The sequence below is a fragment of the Protopterus annectens genome, chromosome 2.part1 (genome assembly GCF_019279795.1).
Source record: "Protopterus annectens isolate FY-2018-M chromosome 2.part1, PAN1.0, whole genome shotgun sequence".
In the NCBI taxonomy this organism is placed as follows: Eukaryota; Metazoa; Chordata; order Ceratodontiformes; family Protopteridae; genus Protopterus; species Protopterus annectens.
The window spans coordinates 245,166,231-245,187,691 of NC_056729.1; the positions used below are offsets into that span (position 1 = coordinate 245,166,231).

At 40.3% G+C, this 21,461-nt stretch overlaps 1 protein-coding gene across 1 annotated transcript in view; it reads left to right on the forward strand.

Annotated features, from left to right (window-relative positions):
• Window positions 1-21,461, forward strand: part of LOC122794006 (beta-1,3-galactosyltransferase 2-like) — a 477,845-nt gene that overhangs the window by 276,955 nt on the left and 179,429 nt on the right. The gene's annotated exons all lie outside the window — the stretch shown is intronic.

The window sequence follows — 21,461 nt, forward strand, 5'->3', positions numbered from 1 at the left end:
TTATTGCCATTTTACAACTGCATAGCGGTCCAGTCTGCATCTTCGTAAACTTGTATTAGAGCACATTGTTGTAGGAAGTTACCTGTTTTAACCCGCAACTTTGGCGCGCTATAGAAGAACATTAATGAAACACTTTAAAGTATGTGTGCTTTTCTGAGATTATGACGTATACTTTGAAAGTAACATAAAACATGTCACCTGTTAGAAATCCATTCATCCACAACCCCTTTATCCCATTTTTTGCATATGTGACATGTAAAGAAAAAGAGTGAGAGGTCAGTCGGACCCAGTACAAGATCTTAAGTACTAGCATCTGAAATATCACACTAGGGGCAGTAACACTTAGCTCAATTGACCCCCACCCAATACAGGCGCAGCCCAGGACTGAAACTTCCTAATCCAATCTGAAACAGAAAATATGTTACATCTTAACAACTGAATACCTGTCCCATGCCCCAGTACAAACAGTATTTGACAGAACTTTCAAAATGCAAGGGAATGTTAAGATCATCATTTCTGAATGAGCAGTAAAGTGATGTTATTGACTTAAATGATCTTATGGGGTAAATCAAAACTTACAATTTTTTAATAGCAAAGATAACTGCTTACATTTTTTTTGGATTTTTTTAATCAGATTTACCACCATGTGCACAGGCTGCTAGCTCTTGACCTTTTATCTCCATGGATCATCCATAATTAGGTTTAGGAACATAGAAAATAAATAACTGGAGAAAAATGCACCATATTGACACTTTTCATCAATACTGGTACTTACATCTGCAGCAGCCTAGCAGTGCAATTAGTGCTGCCTGTGTTCTTTTCTCCCCTTTAAGTACGGCTTAAGTCATCAAAGTGGGTGGTCCCATCAGCTGATGTCACTGTGATGTCACAAAATAGGTGGGGCATGGGCGGGAGAGGGGGTGAGAATGGGTGGAGTTGTGTGATGCGAGGGGCGTGACTTTAGTCCAGTTTTAGCCGCAAAGAAACCTGGCAACCCTAGTTAGGACCAGGGATAATTCTTTAGCAATGTGGAATAGTAGTCTGTCATTTCCACATCTACTATTGAAAGCTGACTTAGCTATTGAGTGCTTCTAATGTAATAGTGCACCTTTTTTCTGTCATATTCTGATTAGTCCTATTCCACCAACAGTAATGCATCCTATACTGCTCATCTCAGGACATAGTTGTGGTGCTCTTTTCTCATATAACAAACAGCAGTAGGACATTATGTAAAAGCACATCAACGAGCAGTAAAATCCATTACATATTTTTCCATTAGATGTACATCCAAACAAGTGTGCTGCAGAAACTATTTAAAAAAAAAAATCACATTTGTGTCTGCCTCTAAAGTGAAAGATGCAAAAAAAAAAAAGTAGCTCATATAAGCACTTCTTCCCTACATTTGAAAGTGTAGTGATATGGTTTTACTATCAGCATGGGGCTGTAAATAAAATGAGCACACAGAGGAAACTGTTAGCATTTCCTGAAGAGTTAAATTACCCTTCCCCCAAGGTACTGAAACCTGAGCCATCACACTAAAAGCTGCCTGAATGTAAACAATAGGATCACCTGACCTACCAGCTTAATCAAAACAATGAGATCTGCAGGGAATCTTGACACTCTCCCTTTAAGTCACATGAAATAACCACTAAACCAAATGAATGTCCTTAATTAATTTATTAGTAATCCCTTAATGTTCACTTAAACCAACTTGTGAGTCATGTTTTCCCTCATTTTAGGATTATCATCTATTATACAATGACCCCCATTAATATTCCAAAACATGCATGCTGATTGGTCAGCATGCCTGGTGTAAATCAGACTTATACCAATGGAAGAAGGTCCGGTCGCTCGGACTTTTTCCATTAGTATAAGTCTTTTTTTTGTGTGTGTTACACAGCAACAGAGAATGGAAGAGCTCCGTTGCTGTAATCTCGCTATGTTAAACAGGTTTAACATAGTGAGATAGCTTAAAAAAGGCAACGGAGAAAATAAGATCTCCGTTGCTTTTTTTAAGCTATCTCACTATGTTAAACTCTTTTAACATAGTGAGACAGCTTTTAAAAAGCAACGGAGATCTTCCCTTATCCGTTGCTTCCACACACAGCTCTGATGTGCTGCTTAAGCATATGCATGCGCAGTACATCAGAACTGTCGCAGAATACTGGACAGCTGCTGAAGGGCAGCACAAAGGCATTATACAATGCCATTATTTAAGAAAAGTAAGTATTTTTTTCTTAAATAATGTCACTGTATAATAGCAATAACTCACTTCTGGGTGTGGGTAATGCTAGATTTACTGACGGTTGTCTTTGTTTGGCCACTCAGGCTTCGTCCTCGTGACCAAACCACACCAAACATGGGTAAATCCAGCATTACCCACACCCAGGAGTGGGTTATTGCTTAAGTAACCTTTGTTTTTACCCACTAACATTATGCATTTTGAGTTGTACAAATAGTGCTTTAGCTATGCATTGTTTTCCTTCCCTTTGTGTGGCATTCCTCCATGGAAAAGTGGGGGGCCACAAGGCTGCAAGAATGAGTAAGTCCAAAACACTGATGAAGAGACTGGACCCACATTATTGAAACCTCCAAAGGCTAAAAGTGGTAACTCGTGTATGCAGATCACCTACTAAAAACAATTAAGACGTTATGCTGTATGCCATGAGCCCCACCCCACCACTCTATCTCATTTCTGCAGTCCCCAATACATTCCGCCTATGAGGAAAAGCATTATGTTTTGTGTAGTTTTCTTCTTGTGCTTATCTGTGTTTTTATATCCCTTTGAAGTCTCCAAGTAAACCCAGCAATTTATTTTATGAAAGGTGTAGCTGTGCCTTTGTTTAATTGTTTAATGCTTAATATATTGTTTAATGCATGCAGACAAGAATGAATGAATCATGACAATCATTTTTGTTACAGTTTGTCTTTAAAATGCTTACTGTTCATGAGATGAAAAAGAGATGATCTTAAGGGAAAGGCAGTGCTGACAGGAGTTTATATAAGGCAAACTATTTGGACATGAAAATATGTGCAATCACTGCAGAGAAGCAGCAGCAGAACTAACTTCTTCTTCTTCTTTTGGCTTTTTCCCGGTTAGGGCTTGCCACAGCAGATCATCTGTCCGCTCATGATTGGCAGTGAAGTTTTACGGTGTCGAGTTGCCAGCCCGGCACCCAACCTTCCACAGAAGGCACACACACTTGCACACTCACACCTAGGGCCAATTTAGAGTGTCCAATCTACCTACTGCATGTCTTTGGGATGTGGGAGGAAACCAGAGCACCCGGAGGAAACCCACGCGACCACAGGGAGGACATGCAGACTCCGCACAGAAGGCACCCCAGCTGAGAATCGAACCGGAGAACCTCTTGCTGTGAGGTGGCAACGCTCACAATGATGCCAAAATAAGTGCTGTCAGATGACAACTGGTATACATTCTACAGATTTCATTCATCCCTTCAAGAAGTTATTTTAGCTTTATGTAATGTCTGGTAGCATCTGATGCAGAGATTTCAGACAGCACTAACAGTTTGAAGTCTTGTCAAACAGCTTTTTCAGACTTAATTCCTACAACATGTCAATTAGCAGACCAGTATCTATTTAAATCTGGATACACTGGTCCGCTGCAAAGAATCTAATCTAATCTGGGTAAACAGGTATACTGAAAAAAAAAAGAGCTTTATATTGGCAGTTTCAGCATAAGTAATAATATTAAAAACTGCAAAGTCAGTCTGAGAGACCACATATGAATCCCTGATACTCTCAACAAGCCTGGCGTTTCATAGTACAGCTGCCTTACTTTTTCTGATATGCATGAACCTACATTTCTTGATAGTAAAGTAGGTTTCTAAGATTTTGTAGTCTGAAGAGTATCTCCGTTGTGTCATTGAGCACAGAGAAAGTGGAGGAAACTGCATTCATCTATTTATGCTTGTAGTACAGACAGCTTAGACATCAGAGTTCAGTGTTAAAAAAAACAAAAAAAAAAAAATTTGTAAGCCAGGTTTAATGCTTGCATGTTAGTGATGCTGTCCAAATGTTACTCGAGGGGTGACAGGTGCTGACTGAGGTTTATTTTTTTGGGGATAAACTCTTGGCTAGGCTTGTAAGGGCTCTCTTGGCGGTATCATCTTAAGGGTAAGAAAGTTGGGTTAGACATACATTTACAGAGGAAAATAAACACACGTGAAGGAAATCAATCTGATTAAAAACAGAAGAGGGGAACAACCCTTGCTTCCTCCTTTATTATAAAGCACATGGTCATGTGACTTCTCTTGACCTCTCCACACCAACGACGTCAGTGTAAGAGCACACATATGATCATTTACTCTCTTTATTATCATCAGCCAACACCCCCACTTGCTCTTACACTGTATACAAATACATTTTAAGAACATATTTTTGGGCAAATCTTCCTTCACATTCCAAATATGTAATACATAAACTTTTTAATCTTCGATTTGTAGCAGGTTTAGTAAAGACATCTGCAACCATGTCTGTTGTCGGGCAATATTCAATGCTTATTTTGTCATCATTAAGTGCTGACCTGACAAAACGATACTTAATGTCAACATGTTTACTTCTCTGTCGGCTTACTGGATTCTTCGACAAAGCGATTGCTCCTTGATTGTCCTTAAATATTGTTACTGGCACATACTTGCACTCCCCATCCATTCCGCTCAACAGCTGCACAAGGTACAAACTCTCCTGTGTTGTTGCTGTAAATGCCATGTACTCTGCCTCACATGTAGATAAAGCTACTGTTTGTTGCTTCTTTGATTTCCATGAAATAATGGGTCCGTCTCTATTGAGGCTAAAGCAATAACCCGTTGTACTACGTCTATCGTTTTGATCTGTTGCCCAATCTGCATCACTGTATGCTACAAGGTGAAGTTTCCCTTCACTTTTCTTGTAACACATCTCTGCCCAATGTACCTTTCAAGTATCTTAACACATGTTTGGCTAGTGTTAAATGAGATTCACTTGGTTGTGACAAATATTGTGAAAGTTTACTTGTAATCCAGCAAAGATCAGATCTCGTGCTTGTCATAACATATATCAAACTACCCACAAGCTCACGATATTTTCTTGGATCTGTAGATTCACTGTCACATTCAAAGTTTGTTTTTTGTTCGGAAGGGGTACTTCTTACTTTACAATTAGACATACCAAATTTCTCAAGAAATTTCATAATGTACCTCTTTTGGTTCATCTTTACTTCACCACTATTTTGGGTAAAATCACTGGCTAGAAAATGACTTAGATTTTCCAGATCTTTCATTTTAAATTTAGCCTTGAGCATTTCTTTTACATCGTTTAGTGATTCATTGTCACTAGCTGCTATAATGAGATCATCAATCCATATAATTAGAACAGTTTTCTCATTTTCAGCTTGTCTAGTCTATACACAATGGTCTGCGGGGTTTTGGCTAAAACTATTTTCACAAAGATAATCGTGCAACATTTTGTTCCAGTTACACCCTGATTGTTTCAATCCGTATAATGACTTGTTCAGTTTACAAACCAATTTTCCATTATTATTTGATTTCTTTTCAAAACCTTCAGGTTGCTCCATATACACCTCACAGTCTATAGGAGCATGTAAATAAGCTGTTTGTACATCCATCTGGTGCAATTCTAAATCGTACTGAGCTGCCATCTGCATTATGCCTCGTACAGATGTCATACTCGCAGTTGGTGCAAATGTTTCATTATAGTCTATACCAGCGACTTGACTGTGGCCTTTAGCCACATATCTGGCTTTGTAAGTCTCAGTATTATCTGCATTGTCTTTTACCGTGAAAACCCACCTACCCCACCACCACTGCATTTTTATCTTCCGGCAGTGTGGTGAGTGTAAACGTGTTGTTTTCCTTTAAAGACTTAAGTTCCTCCTTCATAGCTTTGACCCACTTTTCCGAGCTAGACAAAGTCATGGCTTCTTTAAAGCTCTGCGGTGTGTTGCATATTAATCGGTAACAATAGTCAACATTAGCTGTCACATAATCATCGTTTTCAACTTTACAGTCATAGTCATTCAAGTATGCAACTGGCTTTCTCACTTTTTTAGAGTAGTGTGTATCCTGCATTTCCTCTTCTTGCCTTACTTTTGTGTCTTGACTGTCAGCTTTTGATTCTGACTTAACATGCACACTTCTTCTGGTATACAATCTTCATCTATCACTTCTGGGTCTGTCTGAATCTGGCATTCAGCTACATTCTTAGTAAAGAACTTGACTAACCTGTGACTAAGGATTCTTCCTGTGTCAGGATAATAGACCAGATATGATGGGCTGTTTTTATCATATCCGACAAAGATCCCCTTATCACATCTTGGGTCTAACTTCTTTTTATCTTGTCTGTATGCATAACACACTGATCCAAATTCTCTCATCCTTGAAAGATCAGGTTTCTTCCCTGTTAGCATAAAGAATGGGGTCTGCCCCACACGCCTGTTATAAATCTGTTGTGAATAAAAGCAGCAGTCATTACTGCATATGTCCACAACTCTTTAGGTAAGTCACTCTCTATCAACATACACCTTGCCATTTTGAACAGTGTTCTCCAATTTCTCTCTGCTGTACCATTCTGATGGGCATAGCCGGCTTTAGGCACCAGTGAACCCTGCAGTCGCTGGGGCCCCCTGGTCCTAGGGGGGCCCCCAACCACAGCAAGTTATCTTATCTTAATATTTTGTGACATGTCTGTCAAACCAACAAAAGCTAACCAACAAAAGCTAGTACAGCAGTTTTGTATACTTAATAAAGCAGGTAAGTAATAATAACTCATATTTATCTCCTTCAAAATTCAAACATCTTTAGTTATAGTAACAGTATTTTGTCAAGTAACAAGCTTTACAATTTCATTAAATATTTTACCAATGACATAATGCCGCGGCCTAGGTTAAGCCCTGATGGTGGACATCCTCTTCACTAAAATTAACAACGTAGCCAGTTTTAGGTACCTGCAATAACTGTGGCTGGAGGGGGCCCCTTAATCATCAGTGACTATGCGGGGGCCCCACAAAAACCACTGTTGGTTGGGGAAAAATGAGGAGAAAAAATGTATTAAGTTTCGATTGTAGTCTTTAACCTGAACAGGACTGTGATATGACCCTGTTAGGACAAAGCTGTAATGAACATAAGCAAAGTAAGCACTGCAGAGATCAGCAGCCCAGGGTGACTGATATCAGTGCAAACTGTGGAGTTTAAGAAGAGCTGATGCTTCTAATCTTCAGAAATGGTTTCTCTTTCAAGGTTTATACATACTGGCAGAACAACTGATACTGTAACTCTCAACATCTTTGCTGAAGAATTCTGTTCAGTGATAAACATAATAGCATAATGAAGTCTCAAAATGAGGAACACATTTTATATATTACTCTAATTCATTTAAAAAGTTACTATAACAACACATTTTGCATCAACATGCACATTTAGACAATAAGTATAAAACTCTGATGACTGGATTTATTGTGACAGAGCAAAATTATGAGACAAAATCAGGAATATCTGTGATATCAGGGATAGTGATAGGTATTAATTTACTCCTCACTGAGGTAAATAAAAGTGACTTATCCGTGTTGCTGTTTGATGACTGCTAAACAGCAGTCACTGATCTTATCTTGTGTAGTAGTACTAGTGTTGTATAATGTACTTGCTGAAATAAGTACAAAATTAGCATTGCTGTGGTGTGTGTGTGTGTGTGTGTGTGTGTGTGTGTGTGTGTGTGTGTGTGTGTGTGTGTGTGTGTGTGTGTGTGTGTGTGTGTGTGTGTGTGTGTGTGTGTGTGTGTGTGTGTGTGTGTGTGTGTGTGTGTGTGTAAAAAATATCACAGATTTTTATCAATGCACATATCCAATAATGCTGGAACACACACATTCTTCAGGGTATCAATAAAAATGTAGCTAACAAGTGATTACATTTCAAAAGTAAGGCATGAAATATATCACAGCATTCAGACACTTAGATCTTCTAGGAATCTGGTGGTCCCCACTCCCTAAACTGTATAAATGGATACAGGAGGCTCCCTTAATCATCCTTGACTGTGGGGACCCAAAAAAAAAATGTTTTTGGTTGAGGAAAAATGACGAGAAAAAAATGCTTTCATTTTCTGATTGCACTCTTTAGCCTGAATGGAGTCATGATATGACCCTGTTAGGATAAAACTGATAATAGCCTTTGTCCTCAACCACAAACATGCTAAAACATCCCTGCTCAGATGTTTGTGTACAGACATTTACCGTAGGTTGTGAGGGTGCTGGGGATTGTGCAGTCATCATTTCCCTTACTTTTCTAACAGACCTCAGAGGTATACAAAGAAAGTTACTTTAGCTCCTGTAGGGGCAGTGTACTGCCTGGTAGCAGCAAAGTAGAATACATTATTATTGCAATCATTATTTATTTTTACTTTCCTCACAATCAAATATCAAGCACATATACAGCTGGTTGCCTTTGGGGGTTAGGATCGAAGAGTAAGTAGGCATGCTATGTATATGTATTTCAGCAGTCACTTGAAATATATGACTGTAGCCATTTGAATCTCTGCTTTCATCCCAATCTAACACCAGAGAGTTGCATAGGCAGTGACTGTCTTTTTGGGAGGATTAGGGAGGCAGGCGGTATTCCCATACTTGATCTGTGTATCCTCACAACAATTGACTTGTTCATTTATTTTGAGCTACTATTTTTGTCAGCTTTGAATTTTAAGCCTTGGATACAACTTGTCTTCATTGAAAGAAAAAAATAAGGCTGAAATTCTTTTTTCTTACTCACGATTTTTGTTTAGGCCACTTTTGGATTAAAAGGTTGGGAAATGCTCTAGCTTCTGGGGCACCAGCTTAATTCAGTTATTTCCTAAATAGTTATTACTGTGCTGTCTTGGTCAAGAAAGTATATTGAAAAGACAGAAGGAAAACTAAAGCTGAACAGCAATATTGAATTTCTTTCCTTAATCATCATTTCTGTTCAAGCCATCATTGGGTAAAAAAAAAAACAACTTAAAAAGCACTTTAGAGCTTATATAAAGTTATGGCTTCTTGAAAAAACTGAATAAAAAAGGTAAAATGTGAGAAATGGAAGAAAAAAAAATATTGTGCATAAGTGGGAAGCCCAACATGGGGGAAACTCTGGAGGGTGTGTTTTTTTTTTTTTTTTGGCGGGGGCTGAAACAGTAAACAGTGCTTAGGGTTCCATTGCACATTAGTTCTCCCCTGTACATAGAGTTGTTGTAATGTATCCTTGTTACACATAAATGCCAGTAACTGTAAAATGTCCCTTTGTGAGATGGGCCAACACAGTGTGGTATGTATGCCTGTTGTAATAAGATCATTGTAGCTACAGGTCATTCTGTGTGTACTATTCCTAAAAGCCTGCAGCATGAACTAAAAAGATGGATAGAAGTGGTGGCAGTGACAGGGTGATACTTAGACTGAAAGTGCCCAGGGGGCCCCCAACTTGACATTTGCTGGGGGCCCCCAAAATGCTTACACCAGCCCTGCTGATGGGGTGAGTAAGGTGTGGACATTTCATGTCATATAACATTTTTACTCAATAGTGACTGAAAGTCTCTCGACATGAACTCAGTGCCATTATCTGATCTGATACACTTTACCTTCCCATAAGGAGCTGAATCTGCAAAAAACTTTTCAGTCGCCTTGACTGTATCACTCTTGGCTTTCAGAAAGTAGACAAATATTATACCCGAGTAATCATCAGTAAATGCTAAAGTGTACTTAAAACCATCTTTTGCTACTGGCTCAATTGGGCCTGCCAAATCAATATGGAGTAGTTCAAGCACAACTTTTGCTCTTGCATCTGGTTCTCTGTTTCTGCTCTGTACAAATTTCCCTTGTGTACAGGTTTCACAATCTAGATTAGGTCTCTGAACTTTACCTTTAATTTTCATTCCTTTTACCACTTTTTCTAATTTTGACACATCTTCAAAATCACAGTGACCAAGCATTTTATGCCATGCTTGAATGTCATAACAGCTCTGAGATGCATCATAATGTATCTCACTATAGCTTTCTTCATCATATAATAATAGCATCTGTCACACTCAACTATGTCAAACCTGGTGTTGTTTTTATAGATGAGTTGGTCCCGGCCTTCTTTAAAGTTGATCAAGGCCCCCTTGGACGTTGCTACCTTAACAGAAACAATGCTTTGTGGATACGTTGGGATATACAGTGCCCATGTCATCATCACCTTTACTTTGTGCCCCTCTGTATTTAGCAGCCATACCTCTGCATTACCTCTCTTCTGTGCGGCCCCACAGGTTCTCATTCCGTCAGATAATTCCACAATGTGTTCCTCCGGTTGGAAAGTTGCATCAAAGCATTTAAACTTTTTCAGGTCATTAATTATGTGTGACGTGGCACCAGTGTCCACCATTAATCCCTTCTGTTTTAATTCAGGAATTTGATGCTCATTTATTCTGAAGACAAATGTGTGATCATCCACATCAGTTGCTTGTTTCACATTATCTTTCTTCTTTCATCTACAGTTACTGTCCCTGTGGCTAGAGTTTTTACACAAACTACACCACTGTCTCTGGCCTTTATATTCTCTCCGGCATTCTCGTGCCTTGTGTCCCTTTTGGCCACAGCTATAGCATATAATCTCTAGTTTTACTCTTTCCCCAAGGCCACTTGCCTTCATCACATTATCATTACTTACATTGGCATTAAATTTCTCGGTATGTTCATAGCTTCTCAACCTTGTTTTGAACTCACCAAAGCTCATCTTATCATCTTGCATGATGTATACTGCAAATGGTTTAAAAGTTTCAGGCAACCCTTTCAGAATCATCGCATTTAGTAATCCATCACTGAGCTTCTCCCCAGCATTTCTAAGTGCCGTAAATGCCGTCTCAGCCCTAATAATATAGTCTGTGACACTTTCACTGATGGCCTTCTGGAGGCTTGTTAATTCGGTGTATAGGCTAATTACCTGTGGCTTCCCTTTCCCAGCATAATGGTCTCTCAGGATCTCAAGTGCTTCTTTACCGTCATCTGCGGCTTCTCTCATGACGAGGGACAAACTTTTGTCATCTAAGAACTGTATTAGTTCTGCATATGCCTCCTCATTTTTCTCAGCATCATCGTCGTCTTCCTTCTCATTCTCGTCTTCTGCATCTTACTGCACATTTCGCAAAATGGCATCTTTCAGCCCTAGCAAACGCAGGTGCCCCAGAAACTGTCTCCCACAACTCGTAATTCTTCTCATCTCCGTCGAAACATAGTCTGTGCCATCGGCTTCCTACTTCCCTCCTGGGCCCATAACCTGTTGGCAGTATCATCTTAAGGGTAAGAAAGTCAGGTTAGACATACATTTACAGAGGAAAATAAACGCACGTGAAGGCAATCAATCTGGTTAAAAAGGGAAGAGGGGAACAACCCTTGCTTCCTCCTTTATTATAAAGCGCATGGTCATGTGACCTCTCTTGGCCTCTCTTGACTTCTCCACACCAACAACGTCAGTGTAAGATCACACATACAATCATTCACTCTCTTTATTATTATCAGCCAACAGGCCCCATTAGCCTAGTAACCTCCTATGATCCTATAAGATGCAATAGAAATATCCAAATCAGTGAAGCTGATAGAAAGACTGGTCAGATTTAGGACAATCAAAGTTCCCCATGCATAAAAAAAAATCAATGGTTGCAACATAATGTTCAAGTTCTCTATCAGTTGTCACTGATACTATTGCTTAAATTTCCATTTCTCCTGTTATGTTACACTGCATACTGGTGAACAAGCTCTCTACAGGAAAAACCCACCCTTTACCTTACACTGCCTCAAGCAACCCTCTGATTTGGGAAAGGCTTGCTTGAATTAATGTCAAGGTACTGAATCCAGATTTACATGATATAATGTTTTAGTGCTGCAATTCATGAGTATTGTTTGTGTGATTAATGTTCAACAAAAGTATGTTTCCCTAAAACATGGGAGGGCCGCTATGATGGTTAAGATCATTACCTTCTGAATACAAAGTGCAGGATTTGATCCTCACCAGTAGTGGAAAGATGGCTAAGTTTAAAATGGCCTAAAAGAACAGCTAGCCTAGTACTTGTCTATGAACTGCTGTGTGTGGTAAATTATGCAGTGTTAATGTACTGTGTTTATGTTGTGAAGCTGAATTTGTGTGCGTGTGTTTGTGCAGACCATTTATGTGTGGTTAGCTGTATGCAAGTGCTTGGGCTAAGCAGTGATGTACAGAAAATGTGAGAAGCCAGTAGAAACATCTCATTAAAAATGTGGCCTTGAAGCCTTTGACCAACAGTTTAAGGTATAGTGTAAAGCATGTCATGTAGATCTGATTTTCATTTCTAGGGCTTTCACAATATTTGTTGTGTTGCAAGTCTTTTAACAGTCTTACATGTATTTCTGACTTTCTCCATAAACATTTTTGCTAAACTGCTCTCAAGGCTCTGAATAAACTGTTTAGCTCCATATTCTGTCTCAGTTCCAAAAAAAAAATCATTATGCCAAAAAATGTGTTATGTCTATTTTCAGACTGTGACAGAGTCCTGCCTACAGATGCTACAGCCAGCACTACCTGCAGTGGTAAAAAGCAACATGCGCATACCTCGCAGCTGTCCAGATTTTCACAGAATATCCAGATTTTTTTCCTCATGTTGGCCTGTTAGCATAAAGTCTGTGGTTTTCTGGCAAATCACTCAGGACTGAAGTCAGTAAATAATGACATACATTTGACTTTAGACTTCATGTCCTTTGGAAAATGCATACTAACACAGATCCTATTGTTATAGCAACTCTATAAATGTATTAGATCAATATTTAAAGTCTGCCCTTTTTTGGACGTTTGTCCCCATCATTATTTTTGGGTTTGTCCAGATTTGTTTGCTAAGATTTTGAGAGTTATAAACATGAGCATGCTGCTGGATGATGATGATGATAAGGAGTAGAGAAGGAAGCTGGTCAGAGGGTGGCTAGCTCGCCCAATGGCCAATGATGGCTCTATCATTTTTAAGTTTGGTCTCTAATTCATATACTGTTAGTGATGTAACATTTCAGTTCTACTGTTGACTTCAGAGCTGCAGTCATAAATTTACAAAAGCACTGCAGAGGTATGAGATGTGAAAATAATACTGAATTTCTGGCCTATAAAATCCTCTATAATCCGGGCAATACTCCTGCACTTAAAAATATTATCACCCCCTATAACAATCCTACGCTGTTTCGATCCTCTAACAAACTATTAATTCAGACTAGCAAAATTAATAACATAGCCGGTGACTCTCTCTTTGCAAACTCTGTAAGTAGATCCTGGAACTCTCTTCCAGCTGATATTACCTTACTTTCCACCTTATGTCAATTTAAAACTAGACTCAAACAATATTTGTCACTTAACTGGCTATGTCAGTGTATCAAGCCTGGCTAACTCTCTCTAGAATGTGTAAAAATCTGTTAACCATTTTACTGTGTAATTTAATTTAATCCTGACTTACACTCGGGATTACCTCTAACCTGTGGAACTTGTTTAACTTGCTTACTTATGTAATCTCTATAAATAGTCTGTTTGTAATATGTAATGCTGGTATTATGTAATGCTGTATCTGCTTACCCTTGGAGCTTTTCTCTCTGGGCCTCTGCTGAAAATGGACATGCATGCAGTTGGACTATCCCGGTCAACAAATGTAAAATAAAATAAAGTTCTTCTGTGGACTTGATATTTCAGTATAGCTAATGTCTAAAATTTGAGGCCAGACGGTTAAAAAGTAAAGAAAAATCAAACCAGTTTGCTTTCTAAAAACTCAGAGTATGGTCGTAATTAGGATATGCTATTTTAGACCTACACTGCTTAGACTTTTGCACTGGTTGGAGGCCATTTTGCAAAGACAAGATTCACCATCACTTTCTTTTAAAAGTGAACTCACTAAAAGTAGTTTTTTTTTTTGAAAGTACAGGAAAAATAATTTTCTGGAGAAAGTAGAGACCTCAGTCTAAATCATGAAAAGGCCTAAGGTTGCATGTGCCCATCTAATTTATAAAATCAAGATCATTACATCTTTGGCACCAGTCATAGAGGTTCTGTGACAACTGTGACTCATTAATTTATAAACTTAAAATGATCTTTGTGGGGAAAATTATAATCATAAAACTGCAAAGGTGTTGTAAATCGTGAAACACATACATACATACATACATACATACATACGTAATACAAGAGATTTTAGAAACAAATACCTCACTGCATTAGGTAAAATAGTGTGTAAAGGGGCAATTCACAGAAACATGTAGGGTGACCTCACTAGTGGGAAAGATAGCATGGAAAGCATCATATGCAAATGCCCACATAATAAAATGCATATTCACGGCAACTTCTTAACATTTACACTGTATGCTAATGATTAAAAAAAAACATAGCTGCAGGATTCAGAAATATAAGATTTGTGCCATAAGCCATGGTGATCACCTTATTGGTACATCATCATCATTTCCTAGTGAAAAAAAGTTTATCATTCATGCCAAGATACTAGGTATAGCATTTGCAATTGTTGTCAAAACATATGTTAGTAGCCACTTTGGAAGCCAATGTCTGCAGTGTTGTGTGCCACTGCCTTTCGGATCACAGAAGTGCTATTCAGCAGTTGAAATTCCATGACCTCCCTGACTGAGATAGTCAACCTCTACAGTGTGGACAGAGACATCATACATGAGACAGTAGACCTGTTCCATCCTCATTCGGTATCAAGGGAGATGTGTGGACTGCTTATCCCAGTGGGCATGAAGATTTGGTTAGTATTAGCCAGTCTTGTTACAGGGAACTTTCAGTGTCTGGCAGGAGGCATGTTAGGAGTTTTGCAGGCCTCAGCCTTGAGAATCCTACACCAGTTCTTAGACATGAAGTTAATGCATATTGAGTAGAGTACTTGGTTTCTACTGAAAGGAGATTATAGAAGCACCACCATGTGGACATTTCTTAGTGTGCCTGTGTGCTATCAAAGAGTTTCTCTTATTCCAACTTCGAGCATGTGTGACTTATAGCAGCATTTTGTGCAGGGGAACGTTTCTCAGGGTCATCTGTTTGTCAGGTATACACATTTCCAGCCCTAAAGGCCATGAAGATCCAGTCTCATGAACATAGGTAGCAGATCAGTCATAATGGCGTTTGATGTTGTGCATTGCAGGAGATACTGCATACGTCTTGGAGCCTTTTCTGATGATCCCCATCTGTATTCCCTAGAAAGTGTTGATGATGTTTTACACCACTGCAGAGGTACAGAGAAGGAACATCATAATGTGTGTACAAATTGCTGAAGTTGTGCTTCCATTATCTGGGTACAGCTGATCTAGTTTTCTCTGAAAATGTATGGGAATATTTTTGGGTGTGCACCACACTATATAATGTGGGTGCTGAGAAATATGTTGCAACAAGGGAGATTATAGAGGTAGCTGACATACTTGGTGAGGAGTTATTGGAGGATATGGCACAGCAGACCTTCATGAGAGGCAGAGGTAAGCACAATGCATTTCATCATGACATTAGAAAGGAGATGGCATCTAGTTTGCAATATGGGCCTAACAAGACAAACAGAACAAAACTGATCAGTGCATTTATAAATTCAGGATATCCATTACTGTGCAGCAAACTTTACATTGAGCAGTGTAGTGGTGCAGCAGTTACCATTGTCACCTCACTGCAAGAGGTTCTCTGGTTTGATTCTCGGCTGGGGTGCCTTCTATGTGGAGTCTGCATGTCCTCCCTGGGAGTTCCGGTTTCCTCCCACATTCCAAAGACATGTTTCTCCCTGGGTCTCCACTGAAGATGGGCTCTGTTCCAGTCAGACTTTACAGGAAAACAAATGCTAAATAAAATAAATAAATAAATAAAATATTCACCATCATTTGCACAGGCAGAGGGTCACAGAGATATGAAACAGCAACACTAAAATAGGTGGAAGGGTCATAGGTAATGTCTACAGTAAGCACACGTGTGGCTGGGGGATTTCTGAGCTTCCTGAGCTCATTTCCACAGTAGGTGGTGTGGAGCTTCTAGGGATCATTCTGGCAGATGTGTGGTGGCCACTGTGACTTGGTCAAAGGGCTGAATTGCAAGACCATGAGAGGGATGGACATTCACATCCAGGTGAATGTCTACATCCAAGGGTGGGGGCAACAGTGGAGCCAGATGAACATTGGCCATTTTTTGGTAAGCATCCACATCCAGGGGTGAAGGCCACAATGGAGCCAAACAAGCATCAGATGAATATCCATAAGCAGGGGTAGAGACCACAGTGGAGCTGGGTGAGCATTGGCCACATCCAGGTGAGCCTCCAGGTCCAGGGGTGGAGACCATACTATAGTTGGATAATTGTTGGCAATATCCTGGAGAGCATCTACTGCCAGGAGTGGAGGTAGGCATGGGATGTGTGGCCATCTCAGGAATGGTGTGTACCATCTGTACCAAGCAGTGCACAATCATCCCATACCTTGGCAATGGCAGCTAGTTCCCAGCAGCAGGGATGCACTAATGGCTGCCAAGTGGGCTGCCACTGTCCACATTCCCTCTTGCATTCCTTGCAATGGCTGAAGGTCTTCTCGTTTGCCGCACAGTATACTGAGTAGGTCTGACATAGTGTGATTAGCATTCTTCTGTGCCCAGATCACATGGACTGATGCTAAGGGTAACAGAACCATCATAGAATATCAGCCCTCAGGGTGCCAACAGCCGCCAACAAATCTCCCTCCAACAACATTTGTGCACACCATGGAGGCAAGCTGGCTGCACATGTTAGAGGCACTGCAGTTGTATACTTTGATGATGGTGTAGCCATCAGATGCTGGCTGTTTTGGCACAGACTTTGTATCATGTGTACAGCTGACATGGGCAGGATGTCCTACACTAAGTACAGGTGATGTTGAAGATTCATCCTGGGCCTCCACAGCCCTGTCAGCTGGGGAAGAGGTGATCATTTATTCCAAGATTAGTGTTAGTGACAACTCCACTGTGTCCTCAGACTGTAACGGGTGGAGGACACCATCACTGTTTCCCTCCATCATCACCCTGACACCAGACATGTACTGACTTGTAGCAGCAGATCCTGTCATAGGAGAACATGTGACAATATATAGGGAACACACCTAAACATTATGACAATTACACTGTATTCATATCTCAAAGCTGACAAATGTGTGACATACCAGAGTTCATTAGACTGCTACATTCCAAGCATTTACAATATTTATGAGCATACATATATTGTAGTGTAGGTTGTCTCCATTGCAGACCCCATGTTTCTGGATGAAAGAAATGTGGAACAATTTGTCCGGGTAAAATGTGTGGAGGCGCTAGGCAATGTCCTGTTAGAAAGGCATGCCTATTGCTCACCAATAAATCCCCCCTCAGACACATGGACAGTTGTACTATGTAATTCAGGTGGTCTCAGTTGTAGTCCTAGTGTCCCTTGATGACATAAGTGCACAAGACCATACGTGAATAAACCAAGCAGATGTGTTAGGCAATGCCTTACAGGAATAATATTTGCTACTACTCACCTGGGGCATCCACAATATACACTCAGGCAGTCCTGGCCAGCCCAGCTCCCACATCCAGTCTGCAATCACAGATACTAGTGTTCTGTTAGTGTCACCACTGGACAATAGTAGAAACTGCTCATTGTCTAGGATTTACTGCTATGTTGGAGTTCACCCTCAGTGGTTAACCTGTCTCCAGCTATGTTCTGGGTCTTTACTATAGTATGGGAGCATGTCAGTGACCCCGTGAGTCACCTGCAGTAATGTCTGATTGTGGCCAACCACCACATTGATGTCCCTTACCAGTTCCTGCTACTACTGGTTACAGATGGTCTTGCCTGCTTTAGCCTTCTGCAGGAATCTCCTGCAATGTGTGTAGGGCCCAAAACTGCACTTCAGTCTTCTGCAGGGTGATTTTTTTCCAGGATGTCATAATCACTGAGATACTGCTATGGGTACACATGTAGATTAGAGTGCATGCATGCAGGACTATTGAAGTCAACCAATACCTGCCACCTCACTGGATCCCTGTGTTGACTACAGCTTCCTGCTTTGCTATGAAGTAACTTTTCTGGCACTACGCTATGGTGTGTCAGCTGTGGACATGAGTCATGTGTGCTACAGCTCTGTACTTTATGACAGTGCCAACAGCACACTGTGTATCCTTCGTTCTACAGGCCCAGCATTCCCATTAGTCTTCCCTGTTGTCTGTATGCCTGTGCAACATTGTGAAAACAGTCACTCAGCAGGGATTCTGTACCATGACTGATTGTACACAAACCCAGGTCAGCAAGCTGTCCTGCCAGTACTGTGAGGATTGACCAGATGCCAGCTCATCAATCCCTACAACTGTCTGCAGGCTGTGCCAATTATCCTTGAATTTACCGTGTGCATAATAGCTGTACTTAAGCTCTTTGCCACAACAGTGAGGGTATTTTTGTTTGTTTTAATACTCTGAACATTGCTTTGCTGTTCATTGGCTATGCATATTGGCTATCATCTATATACTGTGCTACTCACCTAAACACTGTGCCAGTTACGCTGAATTTGCATCTCAGTATTATCCTCTTTGTATATTAACTGACTCACAGCAACTTTTTGTGTTGCTGTTGTGACAGTTTCTCCTTCTAGGGTCTGTTTCAATAGAAGTGCATCACATCACACCACACTGGTCATTGTATGTGCTGTTCTTTTTCTCATGTATTTACTTACTTTTTATTTATTTAGTTTGAATATTGTTTTATTTCAAGGTAACTGCCTTATTTTCTAGTCCAAAGTTTTTCTCTGAAACATATTCCATAAGTGCTTGTAGTGAATCAGTTACTGCAATACTTTTAATTGTTTTGCAGCACTAGCCTTGACATGTTCTGAGATTCCACTGGACTGTTGGATGGTGGTGTGTGTGTGGGGGGGAGAAGTGTACAGTTACAGCTCAAAGATTGGCAGACGTTGTAAATCTTCATTTTGACTAAATCAGTTCAGCAAAGCCATTATGCAACTTTCTAACAATTTCATCATCTTATAGATGGTATTCCCCATGGCATCAAAAGACTTTGGGCAGGATTCAGGAAGCCTCCATGTAAGAGTTATAACTCTTACACGGAGGCTGCAGTTAAACGGTGTGATGTCAGCATGTCATGCATATGAATGAGGTGCATGAGGCATGCTGAATCACACTGTAAGTCTTACACGGTCCGTGTAAGACAGTAGGGGGCATGTCTGTAGGCTAAGCCCTGCAAGTGGACACGCCCCCGGAAGTCTAGAATGGCAGAAAGTAAACACCCACAAGAGAGGCCATGGAAATGTGAATAAACACACTACACAACACATGCCCCCACAGACCGGCAATGTAAAATGTAAAACGTGAACAGATGTTATAAAATGTAAAATGAAAACTTTTTTATTTTTTTTTAAAACCCCGTAAATGTTTGCTAATGCGTGCGCTCGTGTGCGCAGGTGTGCTACTAGCACAACTGCAGTTAGCAATCAGTGGAAAAGGATATAAGAACTAAATATGCAAAGTAAGCCAAGAAGTAATAGCATAGCGGTAGAGTTTTCGGCTTAAGAGCAGGCAAGGTTCAAGGCCACACAACATCCTTTTTATTTTTGTAAATAAGCACTAAAAAGGCCCCTGACAGTATTGTACAAATGTAAAAGTATTTCCTTTTGTAAAATGGAATGAAATGGATCATATATTTTCAAGTAATACAATAATAAAAATATTTAGAAATGTACTGATAGCTAAGCTGCTGTCAAACAAGGTGAGACAGAGTGCCCGTAGCCGAGTAGTGTTTCAAAGGCTGCAAATTGCTTGCCCGTAGCTAAGCACTGGTTTAACAGGCTCAAACTGTGTGCAACTAGCTGTGCTTAGCTTAACATGCATGTTAATAGCCAATTAAGGTTTAACCCAGCGCACACCGTTTGCGCGGAGGTGCGTGCCGCGCCCACAAGCTAACCGCTGGGCAACGTTAAGCAAGCTGTATCAAAAGTGCCTTTACACAGACACACCCCTCAGCCTGTCTAGACAGTCATAAAAATTAAAAATCTGTGGTTAGATTCGAACTGAGGATACCATGCACTAGAATCAAGGTACTAAACCACTAAGCCATGACAGCAGTACTTAGAAATGCAGAAATAGCATATATATAGGATGTAATCCAAAATGGAGCATGATAAAGCAGTTTCTGTGAAGTTGATACAATTCCAAAATGGCCAATCATAGAACTGTGCGGGAAAATCGGCATATATAAGCCCCATAGGCAGGAATACACAGCATAAACGATTGTAGAATAGACCTGCAGGCAGAATGAGTGGAGTAGGGGAGGGACGTTGCTTTCGAGCACAGTGGTGGGGCGTTGAGGAGTTCAGATACATGGTCTGGCTCCTAGTTCATCATCATGAGGCCCAACTCATGCAGGGCCAGGTCTCATGGGGAGCATACAGGGCGGAGGCATGGGACCAGTTGGCTCATGATCTCACCAGTGCTACTGGGATTCCACGTACCGGTGAGCAGGTCCATCACCCCCATGCGGACCTAAAGTGACACAAACAAGACCAGTTGACTCAATGGATCCAGGAGGCCCGGGATATGCCCAACGCCCTACTACTGAGTAAGTTACATTTTACTTATGTATGTAAGGAATTCAACTAGCTGATACCATGGAGATGTGTATTCCAATATTACTTGCCTTGTATTACAGCTGCAGGTGTCCGCTCTGCGAATCACAGGGCACATGACAGCAGGCTGGTGTGGCTGCACCACCATGCAGGTTAGTAACCCCACCTAGTACTTGTAAATAAATATTATAGTGTAGCACTTAGCAGAACACTGCAGTGTATTCATTAAAAGTAATTGAATGTGCAAGCAACAAGTGAAAGTGTGCAGGTATGGCTGCATCAAGTTCATCAGTATGTAAGTGAAACTGGAAATATAATTGATAGAAATAAATAGTTCTGTAAAACAGATGTCCCACCATTAATTAAATGTAGTATAACCTGCAGTAGTCTCAAGTGTACAGCTTCAGAAGCTGAGTTAATTACATGTGAGATATATCCCTGTTGAAATGCTGAATCATGACAGAAGTGAGGCTGCTGGAAAGTGTTTGAATCACCACAGGTCTAATATGTGAACAAAGCCTAGAAGTACCAACCTGAACTGTGAAATAGCAGGATGTGTGAGAGTGACAGAAAGGGTCATGTATCAATAAATAAAGTAGTAATAACTCCTGAATATATAAGCCTCAGTGTGGTTCTACAGAACTAAATGCATGTGGGAATTAAAATTAACATCCCAAACTGATTTCAGTGTGTCTGAATCTTGAATGTTTAAGCCAAAATCTGTATATGGTGATCACAGTCAACAATTTTCAGATAGAATGAATGATTGTCTGACATACTAAACATCCATAGTTGTCCCCTGCCTGTCATCAAAATGTAGCAGGATGATGTATCT